Source organism: Bison bison, unplaced genomic scaffold (genome assembly GCF_000754665.1).
Source record: "Bison bison bison isolate TAMUID 2011002044 unplaced genomic scaffold, Bison_UMD1.0 scf7180017864331, whole genome shotgun sequence".
Lineage (NCBI taxonomy): Eukaryota > Metazoa > Chordata > Mammalia > Artiodactyla > Bovidae > Bison > Bison bison.
Genome location: NW_011494903.1, coordinates 3,557,922 through 3,569,701, shown reverse-complemented (window position 1 = coordinate 3,569,701; position 11,780 = coordinate 3,557,922). Strand labels below are relative to the sequence as shown.

The 11,780-nt window shown below is 41.6% G+C and overlaps 1 protein-coding gene across 6 annotated transcripts in view; it reads right to left on the bottom strand.

The window, feature by feature from the left end:
- FYB (FYN binding protein) overlaps nucleotides 1-11,780 on the bottom strand; it is a 181,550-nt gene that overhangs the window by 138,235 nt on the left and 31,535 nt on the right. The window lies entirely within an intron of this gene.

Genomic DNA, 11,780 nt, shown 5'->3' with positions numbered 1-11,780 from the left:
GACTTTATTTTTGGGAGCTCCAAAACCACTGCAGATGGTGACTGCAGCCATGAAATTAAAAGACATTTACTCCTTGGAAGAAAAGCTTTGACCAACCTAGACATCATATTAAATAGCAGAGATATTACTTTGCCAATAAAGATCTGTCTAGTCAAGGCTATGGTTTTTCCTGTGGTCATGTATGGATGTGAGAGTTGGACTGTGAAGAAGGCTGAGCGCCGAAGAATTGATGCTTTTGAACTGTGGTGTTGGAGAAGACTCTTGAGAGTCCCTTGGACAGCACGGAGATCCAGCCAGTCCATCCTAAGGGAAATCAGTCCTGAATGTTCATTCGAAGGACTGATGCTGAAGCTGAAACTCCAATAGTTTGGCCACCTGATGCGAAGAACTGACTCATTGGAAAATACCCCGATGCTGGGAAAGATTGAAGGTGGGAGGAGAAGGGGAGGACAGAGGATAAGATGATTGGATGGCAGCATCGACTCAATGGACATGAGTTTGAGTAAGCTGTGGGAGTTGGTGATGGACAGGGAAGCCTGGCTTACTGCAGTCAATGGGGTCACAAAGAGTTGGACGTGAGTGAGCGACTGAACTGAACTGAACTAAGGAGGAATTTGAAAAAAGGTCACTCATAGAGGTTGTTCTGTTTTTAATTAGTTATGTTTTATTATTAATATGATTGTCTTAGACTTAATTTCAGGTAAGGGGAAATATTAATCCTAGATACATTTGATAATTAGCACATATATTAGTTTAGTTTATATATTTTAAAATATTTATTGATAAACAAACGAACTTAATGGTTATCTCCTGTGGGGCCTTGTCCCAGGAAATGGGATTATAAAACTGAATCAAACAGTCCTATGGTGCCAAGAAGCTCATAGTGCTTGAAATATGAACAAGTAATAACAAAACCACAGAGTTCATAAACACAAATTGAATAAGCAATTTAAATTCTATGGCAGAAAAGAGGCCAATTGGCTGGTAAAGCAATGGAATTGCTTTCCTGTTTGTTTTACGACTAGGAATGGAGGCAAGAAGTGATGACTGTCAGAAAGCTTGAAATGAAGAGGGAATTATGGATAAGACCCCAAAGAACAGCTTTTTCTTTCCCAGTCAGCACTGGATCTTAAAAATATTTTTCTTGAGAAGTGAACAAAGGTGACATTTCTACCCTTTGAGCTTAGAAGTGGGTCAGTGCACATTTCGAAAACAAATAACTCCTGGGTGATTTGATGCAGATGTCATTTACAACTGTCCAAGTAGGGGCACAGGGATTGTCAACAATTGGCCACAAATCTGCATTTAGAATTTGGTAGAATTCATGAAATGTAGATTATTTGTGTATAGAAAAGCTTGCTTCCTCATAAGCCGCTTAAATATTTAGGTTTTTTTTTTATATAATATTTTTGTGGCAGACAACTGAGTGTCCCTATAGGAGCTGCCATCTTTATTCTACACGCACTTGTTAAACGTTTCTGAGCACTTATTAAGCACCAGGTGTTGAATAAAGTGGTGAATAAAGCCCTAAATTAGCTTATTTTTCAGAACTTGTAGTTAATATATCATTTGTTGCTGCTGCTGCTGATAAGTCACTTCAGTTGTGTCCGACCCTGTGCGACCCCATAGACGACAGCCTATGACTGCCCCATCCCTGGGATTCTCCAGGTGAGAATACTGGAGTGGGTTGCCATTTCCTTCTCCATAATATATCATCAGCTGGTATGAATTGCATCAAACATATATTTTTCAACAGAACTACTTATAAACTTTTAGAGGAGTGCTAATAGGGTTTTTTTTTTTTTTTTCCTAATGTAGAAATGCTCTATATCTGTGCTATCTTATGTGTAGCCATTAACCATATTCCACTGCTGCTGCTGCTGCTGTAAGTCGCTTCAGTCATGTCCGACTCTGTGCGACCCCATAGACAGCAGCCCACCAGGCTCCCCCGTCCCTGGGATTCTCCAGGCAAGAACACTGGAGTGGGTTGCCATTTCCTTCTCCAATGCATGAAAGCGAAAAGTGAAAGTGAAGTTGCAGTCATGTCCGACTCTTCTCGACCCCATGGACTGCAGCCCACCAGGCTCCTCCATCCATGGGATTTTCCAGGCAAGAGTACTGGAGTGAGTTAACCATATCCCACTACTGAGCACTAAAATGTGGCTAGTGCAGATGAGGAACTGAATTTTAAATTTTATTTACATCTCACTAGTTAAAATTTAAAGAGCCACATGTGGCTAGTGGCTACATAATTGGGTAGTGCCATTCTAGAGGGCCAGAATCACACACCATACCTTTGTTTTCTAAACCTCTCAGCATCATGAATTCTGGGCATGTAATGGAATTTTAAAAGATACTTTTATATGAAATTATATTAGTCATATTATTATGAAGGCCCAAATTTGGGTTAATGAGAACTTAGCTTACTACTTACTTTCCTCAGAAGTTAAGAATAGATTTGGAAATAATTACTAGAAGATTTATGGAACTAGATCTCTCATTTAAAATGACCAATGTTTTGTAAAATCTGCCAGACAGCCTGGACTATCATAAGCTAAAGGAAGCATTGGGGCTTTTTGATATTATAATCTATGAACTGAAAAATTAAGCTATTAAGTAACTGGGCAAAAGAGTAAAGGCAAATGCAGAAAATAAAGGCTATTAATGTAAATTCAATTACTTGGACTCAGTGTTACATAGCACAAGCGGGCCAAAGATACTATGATGCTTTGGCAAAAATTCAGAAACTGAGATGTCATATCCACAGAGACAAGTGACACCTAAGATCTATAAGGGACCCAGGTTTTGCAGTCAAAGTTTCTCAGCACAGTTGCACAGATGACAGAAGACAAACAGGCAGGCAGCTACATAAAATTGTAAGAATGAGAGACTAACAAAAAACAGTCAAAAGATTATCACATGATACCAAAATTTTAATTGCCCAGTTGGGAGTTTGGAAAGAAATGTTGTGGGTTCAGCATAAGCTAAACTCACATTGGACAAAGGCAGTGGAAAGAATGTGTTGTCTAAAGTTAGGCTGAGATTTGAAGGCTTAGCTCCTCACTTAATGATCATTTTTTTCTTTTTGACCAAGTTGATTATGTTTCAACTTCCTTATTTAAAAAATTGAAAAAATATTAGCTAACAGGAAAGACTGCTGTGAAAGCCGGCACAGGGCCTAACACATAGTAGGTCCTCAAGACTATCAAACTACTAAAGGAATTATGAATTCGCTACTACCACCAGGATCTTCTGGAGGTAGAACAAATATAAGAAATCTGATGCTGTTGGCGATAGGCAGTGAATATGTGAATTTAACTTGAATTGAGGTTGTTGGAAGAATTTGTAAGAGATTAAGTTTAACAGGTAAGATGGGGCTAAATCATTTCTTTTCCTTAATGAAATATTGACAAAAGAATTTAGGTTTGACTGTCATTGGTGTTGGGAAACAATTACAGGTTCATGCCAGACGCAGTGGGGAATAGATTAGTCAGTGACACCACCAACGACAAACTTGGGGGAAAGAAAAGGAAAGCAGTTAAGAGGATGTTAGTGAAAGTGAAAGTGAAGTCGCTCAGTCGTGTCCGACCCTTCTCGACCCCATGGACTGCAGCCCACCAGGCCCCTGCGTCCATGGGATTCTCCAGGCAAGAGTACTGGAGTGGGGTGCCATTGCCTAGCTGCTACTGCTGCTGCTAAGTTGCTTCAGTCGTGTCCGACTCTGTGCGACCCCATAGACGGCAGCCCACCAGGCTCCGCGGTCCCTGGGATTCTCCAGGCAAGAACACTGGAGTGGGTTGCCATTTCCTTCTCCAATGCAGAAAGTGAAAAGTGAAAGGGAAGTCGCTCAGTCGTGTCCGACTCTGTGCGGCCCATGGACTGCAGCCTACCAGGCTCCTCCGTCCATGGGATTTTCCAGGCAAGAGTACTGGAGTGGGTTGCCATTGCCTTCTCCGAAGAGGATGTTAACAATATTCCAAATGCGAGATAACGACCTGGATTGACTAAGATGGTAGCTGCAGAAATGGAAGTAAAAGGGCAAATATGAGACATTTTGATGAAGGGATGGACTAAATTTGAACTTCCCAGCTGTATGTGCCAAGGTGTTACAGGTCAGTTGAGATACTGGTGCACAAAGCCTTGGGGGCTGTGGGGCACCCCTTATCCATCAGCAGGCAATGACTTTCAGACACAAGCAGCCTCTTTTGTTTACCCAGCCAATCTAGCATTGTCATCTCCCATGTGGGACATGACATACACATTTCTGAACTAAAATGCTTAGTGCCAGTCAGGATATAGGGAAAGAAGGGAAGAGAGAGTTCAAACGACTGTAGCACTTCTCATTCTCCAAGACAAGATGGGGAGGTGTTGATGAAAACGGCATAAGTAGGGAAGGGAACTGGTTTAGGGAATTTTGTTTGGGTATTTCAGGGGCTGTGCCTGTGAAACATTTGTGTGAATAGGTTGTTGGGAAAACAGGATTAGAACAAAGATGAGACTTATCTTTTTTTTTTTTTTGGCCACAAAGCACAGCATATGGAATCTTATTTCCCCCACCAAGGATTGAACTCATGCCCCCTGCAGTGGAAGTACAGAATCTTAATCACTGGACTCCCAGGGAAGTCCTGAGACCTATCTGACAGACAGAAATGATTTGAATTGATAATGTGGTGGTGGTCTAGTCACTAAGTTGTGTCTGACTCTTGCGACCCCACGGACTGTAGCCCACTAGGCTCTGTCCATAGGCAAGAATATTGGAGTGGGTTGCCATTTTTCTTCTCCAGAGGATCTTCCCAACCCAGGGATCAAACCCAGGTCTCCTGAATTGCAGGCAGATTCTTTAAAGACTGAGCCACCAGGAAAGCCCCTATTGATAATGGAATATAGTCAATTGCATTGATAGAATGGACCTAAAGACAGCTCAGAGGTTAAAGTATCTGCCTGGAATGCAGGAGACCAGGGTTCGATCCCTGGGTCAGGAAGATCCCCTGGAGAAGGAAAATGGCAACCCACTCCAGTACTCTTGCCTGGAGAATCCCATGGACGGAGGAGCCTGGTAGGCTACAGTCCACGGGGTCAAAAAGAGTCAGACACAACTGAGCAACTTCACTTTCACTTTCAAAGACACAGCAACTGAACTGAAAGACAAAGGAGATTGAAACAGGTTGATAGCAAACCATTAATTGACATCCTCTGAGTAGGGTTTTAACCAAATTCAATTGATAATGGCATATAGTCAACTGCATTTGTTTAAAACCCTACTCATTGGATGTGAATTAATAGTTTGTTATCAACTTGTCTCAATCTCCATTGTCTTTAGGTTTGTTCTATTATTTATTTTAATCTTCATGTTTAGGCACAGATATGGAAGGATTCTGCTATTTACAAATCATACAAATATGGGAGAACTAGCTAAAAGCAGTGGTTGATATAATCAAGATTTGGAATGATTTGTTGACCCTAAACTAAGAAGATAAAAATAAAACAAGTACACCCAACAATGCAAATGTACTTGATGCTACTTAACTGTATGTATATATATAAAATTACTGTGGTTGGGGGTGGGGTGGGGAATGTAAGTCATAAGGAAGCCTTAGAAGAAAATGAGAATGCTTTGCCCTTTGCTAGGTAAATATTTTAGTTTCTTCCTTTGGATCTCCCTTAAATAAGTCACTCCTAATTTGACAAAGATCATAATATTTAATTAAGCCAAGATCAATTTGTTTGCAGGGCCTCCCTGGTGACTCAGAGGTAAAAGAACCTGCCTGCAATGCAGGAGACCTGGGTTCAATCCCCGGTCGGGAGGATACCCTGGAGGAAGGCATGCAACCCACTCCAGTGTTCTTGCCTAGAGAATTCCATGGACAGAGGAGTTTGGCGGGCTGCAGTTCACGGGATCACAGAGTCAGATATGACTGAAGCTAATGAGCAGCAGCAGCAGCAGCAGCAACTTGTTTGCATCACTACTGTGGGCCAGTCCACCTGCCTCCTGAAGAAGGGGCAATAACAGCAGCTATTGTGTTAGCAGAAAACTGGACAAGGACAATGCTCTCTCTGTGGTCAGACACAGAACTCTTACCAGGGCTCAGGTAGAGAAAAAAAAGAGTTCTCAAGCCCTCTAATTATCTGTGCTTAATGTCTACAGCTGCTGCTGCTGCTGCTAAGTCGCTTCAGTCGTGTCCGACTCTCAGCGACCCTATGGACTGCAGCCCACCAGGCTCCTCCATCCATGGGATTTTCCAGGTGAGAGTACTGGAGTGGGTTGGAATTGCCTTCTCCGATGTCTCCGATGTCTACAGCAGCCTCCATCCAATCGGCAGAAAGTATGTCTAGCGACTCCTCCAGGATAATAAACAAACAAAAATGAAGGAGCCTAGCTGAGAAACTTTTATTAAGAACATGCAAAGGTCAGAGTATATCAGAATGAGGCTTTGAGTTTTGTTTACTTCTTGCTCCAACAACTAGGCTTTGAAACCACTTCCCCTCTAACACGTAAAAACTTCTTTGTTCTGTTAGATCATGCTGGAGATTTCTGCAATGCCAATGTGTCTTGTTGGTCAGCCCAACTTGTTTACGGAGCCTTGGGCATAAGTGGAGTTACTCTAACGGAAGTGTCATCAGCTGGGGGTTCTCAGAGGCTTGCTGTCGGGAGATGAGCAAAGTAGAAGGGACATGGGCTTCAGTTTTGCTCCTGGGCTTTGGAGTTGTGTGTTCTCAGCTCACAGTATGCCCCTCCAATTTCCCATTTATTTCCACCTCCTTCTCTTCCACTTCCCCTTTACTCTTGTTCCTCAAAACCTAGAATGATGCTGCTACTGCTGCTGCTAGAGTGATAAAGAGGTGGTAAAAAGGAAGGGGAATGAGGTTCGGTGGGGTTTCCACCTTATTTCCTTTTTTCTCTCATTTCTAAGGGTGGCTCTGTGCAGGCAAAGCACCGGGTACAGTTGAGCTGATTGTGTTCTGCACAACCTCAGGGAGCGCCATTCATAGTGTGGCGTGCAAAGCGAAGGACTTGCCAGTGAGAATGAAAAGGAGACTTATCATTTTGGCTCATCTGATTTGTTTCTTCTACATTTAACTGCTGGAGGGTATCTGTTTATAATTCTGTTCAGAGAATGTTATTTAAAGTGCAATTCTCTTGTAAATTTACATTAAAACCCCAAAGGAAGTTTTATCAGGCCAAGAATTTTGCATTATGCTCCCTTTTGGCTGTAATTCACCCCCAGCCCCCTACTTTTTTAGTCATCCTGAGGTTATGCTGCTAAGATCCTTCAGGTTGTTTTTTTGTACTCCAGAAATCGTTAAATCATTTCCCTATTGATTTTTCACCCCACTCTGGTTCAAGTAATCCCAACTCTCCTAGGTTGCCTCAAAGTTTTTCTTTTCAATAGACTTCAACAATTTTCTCAAAGCTGTCAAATGCTGGAATCCAGAGTTAATTTCCTTAAAAATTAATTTTTAAAAAGGGTAATGTGTGTGCATGAATTGAGGGAGGGGATATGTCTAATTTGTACAGAAATATTTTCCCAACTCAAAATGAGACATGTGATCATAATAGCTATAAATTTCTGCACTAAAGTTGTTAGTAATTATATTTGTCCGTGTTTGTGTGTATGTGTGTGTGTATGTGTGTGTGTTTGGAAGAGTGAGGTGAAGGAGATGGAAAACATAATTTATCAGGTTTTTTTGAGAAAGAAGCAAGAATAAGATGATGATTAGATGAGAGAGTTCTAGCTGAGAATTCTCTATGGTCTTACATGACCCACTGGCTCCTTATTTTTTTGGCTGTGCTGCAAGGCTTATGGGATCTTAGCTTCCCAACCACTAAAGATCAAACCCTGGTGGTCTTAACCACTGGGCCACAAGGGAAGTCCCCTGCAACAGCGCCTTGGACCGGAGACAGCAGAGCTTGGAGTTGCATTTAGGAATACTTGAGAGAAGAGGCTTCCTTGACTGGGATGTCCCAGCAGGAGGAGGAGGGACAGGCTTTCCTAGAGCTTGACAAGCAAGGTTCTTAGCTCCTAGACTATCCTTCTTCAAAGAACACTGCATATAAGACTCAGAGGGGGCCGTTTTGTTTACTTCCACTAGAATTCTAATTTCTTCTTTAGAAATTTCACAGCTACTCTGTATGTCAAAGGGATAAAGAAAACATTTTTCCCCTCTGTTTTGTTTTGTCCATGCCTAATATACAGAGAAAAAATACAGCGGTGTACCTCTCTTTGGGGTGGACAGGTGGCTCAGAGAATAAGCATGAGAAAACCCTAAATTAAAGGATGAAGCTTAAAGGCAAATGGAAAAGGATTCCTGTGGGAAAGAGAGACCTTAACCTCAGAACTGTTCCATGAGCACGTCGCTGTGTCTTCCAAATCACAAAGCTGTCATTTTTATTTTTCTTTCTTTCCTGGCTGTGCTGCGTGGCTTGTGGGATCCTTAGTTCCTTGACTAGGGATTGAACCTGGACCCTTGACAGTGAGAGCACAGAGTCCTAACCACTGGACCACCAGAGAATTCCCCAAAATTGTCATTTGTAAAAGCCCAAGTATAAGAACTATCTTTCCCCTTGTATGATAACCAAATAAATGTGTGGGAATATAGTATATAATAAACATAATTGTATAATTACAAATCAGCTTAGGTCTGTTGTCTGCCAATTTCATTTTTATCATAATGATAACTTCAAATGATCAGGCAATTTTTCCACATCAATATTCTAACCCTGCTAAGTTCCTGTCACACAAAATATCATTTCCTCCTTGGAGAGCTCCAGGTTACACTGTCCACATACTCTTTTCACTTGTTTCCTCTCTTATGTCACACAAGCAATTGTTCTGAGAGTTAAAAATAGTGAAAAACATACAATTCAAAATCCACATAGAGGGAAAAGGTTAAACAACATATAGTATTATCGAGATAAGGGAATATTATTTGTCTATTAAGAAGATGCTACAGGGGTTTCCCTGGTGGCTAAGATGGTAAAGAATCTGCCTGCAATGCAGGAGACCCAGGTTCAATCCCTGGGTTGGAAAGATCCTCTGGAGAAGGGAATGGCAAACCCACTCCATTCTCCATTGTCTGGAGAATCCCATGGACAGAGGAGCCTGGAGGGCTATACTCCTTAGGGTCACAAAGAGCTGGACATGACTGAAGTGACTTAGCACGCATCACATACGCTAGAGTCATACTGTGCTTTTAGTAAGGTTTGTTCTTGGGATTCCCTGGTGGCTCAGATAGTAGAGTCTGCCTGCAGGAGACCTGAGTTTGATCCCTGGGTCGGGAAGATCCCCTGGAGAGGAAATGGTGACCCACCGCAGTATTCTTGCCTGGAAAATCCCATAGACAGAGAAGCCTGGTGCGCTACAGTCCACAGGGTCTCAAAGAGTACTTAGAAACATTTGAAAGTTTGATCCACTAGCAATGTGTCCTTTTCTAAGCTCTGGGTGTACTTTTCTATATTTTTTCAGAGAGACTATCGTCCCTCTTCTGAGGTTTTGGGAATTTGGTCTGGCAACTTAGAAGTAGCCAAAGCATACCTCTTTGGTAGCTCCTGTGTAGCAGGAGGAAAACTGTTCCTGTTTAAGGGGGTCCCTTCTCTGTGGCCACTCTCTGGGTAGATCAGGAGTCAAGTAGAAACATGCCATGGCAATAATTCATTTTCTAAAACTCAAAGCCTCCTACTCAAGTTCACTGATAATATTTGGTTCTGTCTTCCACATCCCCCAAGAAATCCCAGCTGTTTCTGAGCATTATTAGAAAGTATGATACTGATCTTTTTAATAAGAATTTTGAACCTTCAAAACCATTTTGAAGGGAATCAAGAACTTTCTGACTTTAAGGTTGTGAAAGTATTTGCATTTGAGGTTTGAAGCATTTTAAACAAGACAAAATATAAAACGTCCCATAAGCGCCCATTCTGGGGTAGGCTCAGTGCTAAGTGCTTTTGCGGTGTTGGCTCATTTGATGTTCACTGGCATCCACAGGGAAGGCTGTCCTTGCCACTATTTTACAGAAGGTGAAACTGGACCATTGAGGGTGAAGCAGTTTGCAAAAGGGGAAGGAGGTAGCAGAAGGTAACACTTGGATTTGTACACAGACTGTCTGGCCCTGGAGACCATTCACTGTGCTGATCCAGGAGGCAGACGATTCCTAGGAGCGCGTATGGGCAACACTGACTACTTGGTGAGAGGATAAAAAGAGAAGCGATCTGCTAAACAAACCGCGCCCTCATCATGCATTACTTTATCCTTTTCCCCTATATTCTTGATCCTACGGGGATAAGACATTAGACTATAAAAAAGATAGTAGAACCTTAAAAACCATTTGAAATGGATTAAAATCTTCTGATTTTAAAACTCAACAAATGAAAACACATCAGTGTTGAGAAAGTGTAAAGCACCTTGAAGTAATTTGTCTTAAAGCGTTCTTAATTCTACACAAGCCAAAAGGAGTTCCTAAAATTATCAGTATTTATGGTGGAGCTTCAAAAGGAAGTGTATGGAAGCTTTGCTTTGATATTCTGAACCCTGTGAATGTGTGGAGTTGTAGATTTTTGGCTGACTTTGAAATCCACCTGTCTGGGCTACTTTCTCCAAAACTCTCAGAACCGACACTGACATTTTTTGGCTGCTCCTTTTAAGGACTGTTGAATGTGATTGTCATTTGTGTCACACACACAACTCAACACACTGGGCTCACGCTGGTAGAAAACTCAAACTCTAGAGTTTCTTGACATCCTTAGTTTAGATCATGTTAAAATTTGCTACGAGTAAATAAAAAACCAGTTAGCTACAGTAGCTAAGGGGTCACAGAAGCCACAAGTAACCAGTATGTTCTCAAAAAAGGCCCAATGAACAGATTTCATAGAGATCAAACAAGTAGGTTGGCAGAATGGTCATGGATTGTTCATTACTACTTTTAGAAGAATGTGGCATTTCTGACTCTAAGTCTCAAAGATGCTATTATGAAAGTGAACTTTAAAATGTGTAAACAAAGTCAGGTGGCTGAGGGGATTGTAATCAGCTATTTTTCCCAGAAAGAAGTCAACATGTCATGGAGCGGGGAGGGGTTACTAGGATATTTTAGCACTTGTACAAGCAGCCACTCTTCATTTGTCAAAGAGCTATCAATGAAGAAAAGAGACGGGCATGTTGAAAAAGAAGTTTGAATGTGGAATTAATCTATTTAACCAGTATTAATTAAGTTTCTGGCACACACTAGCCATTGGATTAAGGGCTTTTTAAGCAGACAAAGATGAGTTGGGCCAGGTTCTGCATTCAGGGACTGTTACTCTGGTTAGGGGAGATAGATTAGAGTTAAGAATTTTTTTTTTCCTGATCATATGAATAAATATGAGGACACAGTACAAACCCTCAGTTCTTTGTGAAGAGACCAGGGCTTAGAAGTCAGAAAAGCCTCCTCAGAAAAGGTGAGCCTTAATTCACTGTTGAAATGTGGCTCCCAGATAGGATATTCTAAGTATTTTAAATATTCCCGTTACAGTGAACAAGGATATTGCTGGTGACATTGTCTAGAATAACTCCTTCTGACGTAGTAGACACTAGTCACATGTGGCTTTGCTTAAACTTACATTGATTACAGTGGAATACAGTGTAACCTTTAGTTCTTTAGTTTCCCTAGCCACATTTGAAGCACTCAATACCCACATGTGGCTAGTGGCTATCACATTGGAGAGTGCAGGCACACCTGCCATCACCGCAGAAATGTCTCCATCACTGCAGAAATGTCTACTTTCAGTGCTGGGAAACAAAGCAGATGGGCAC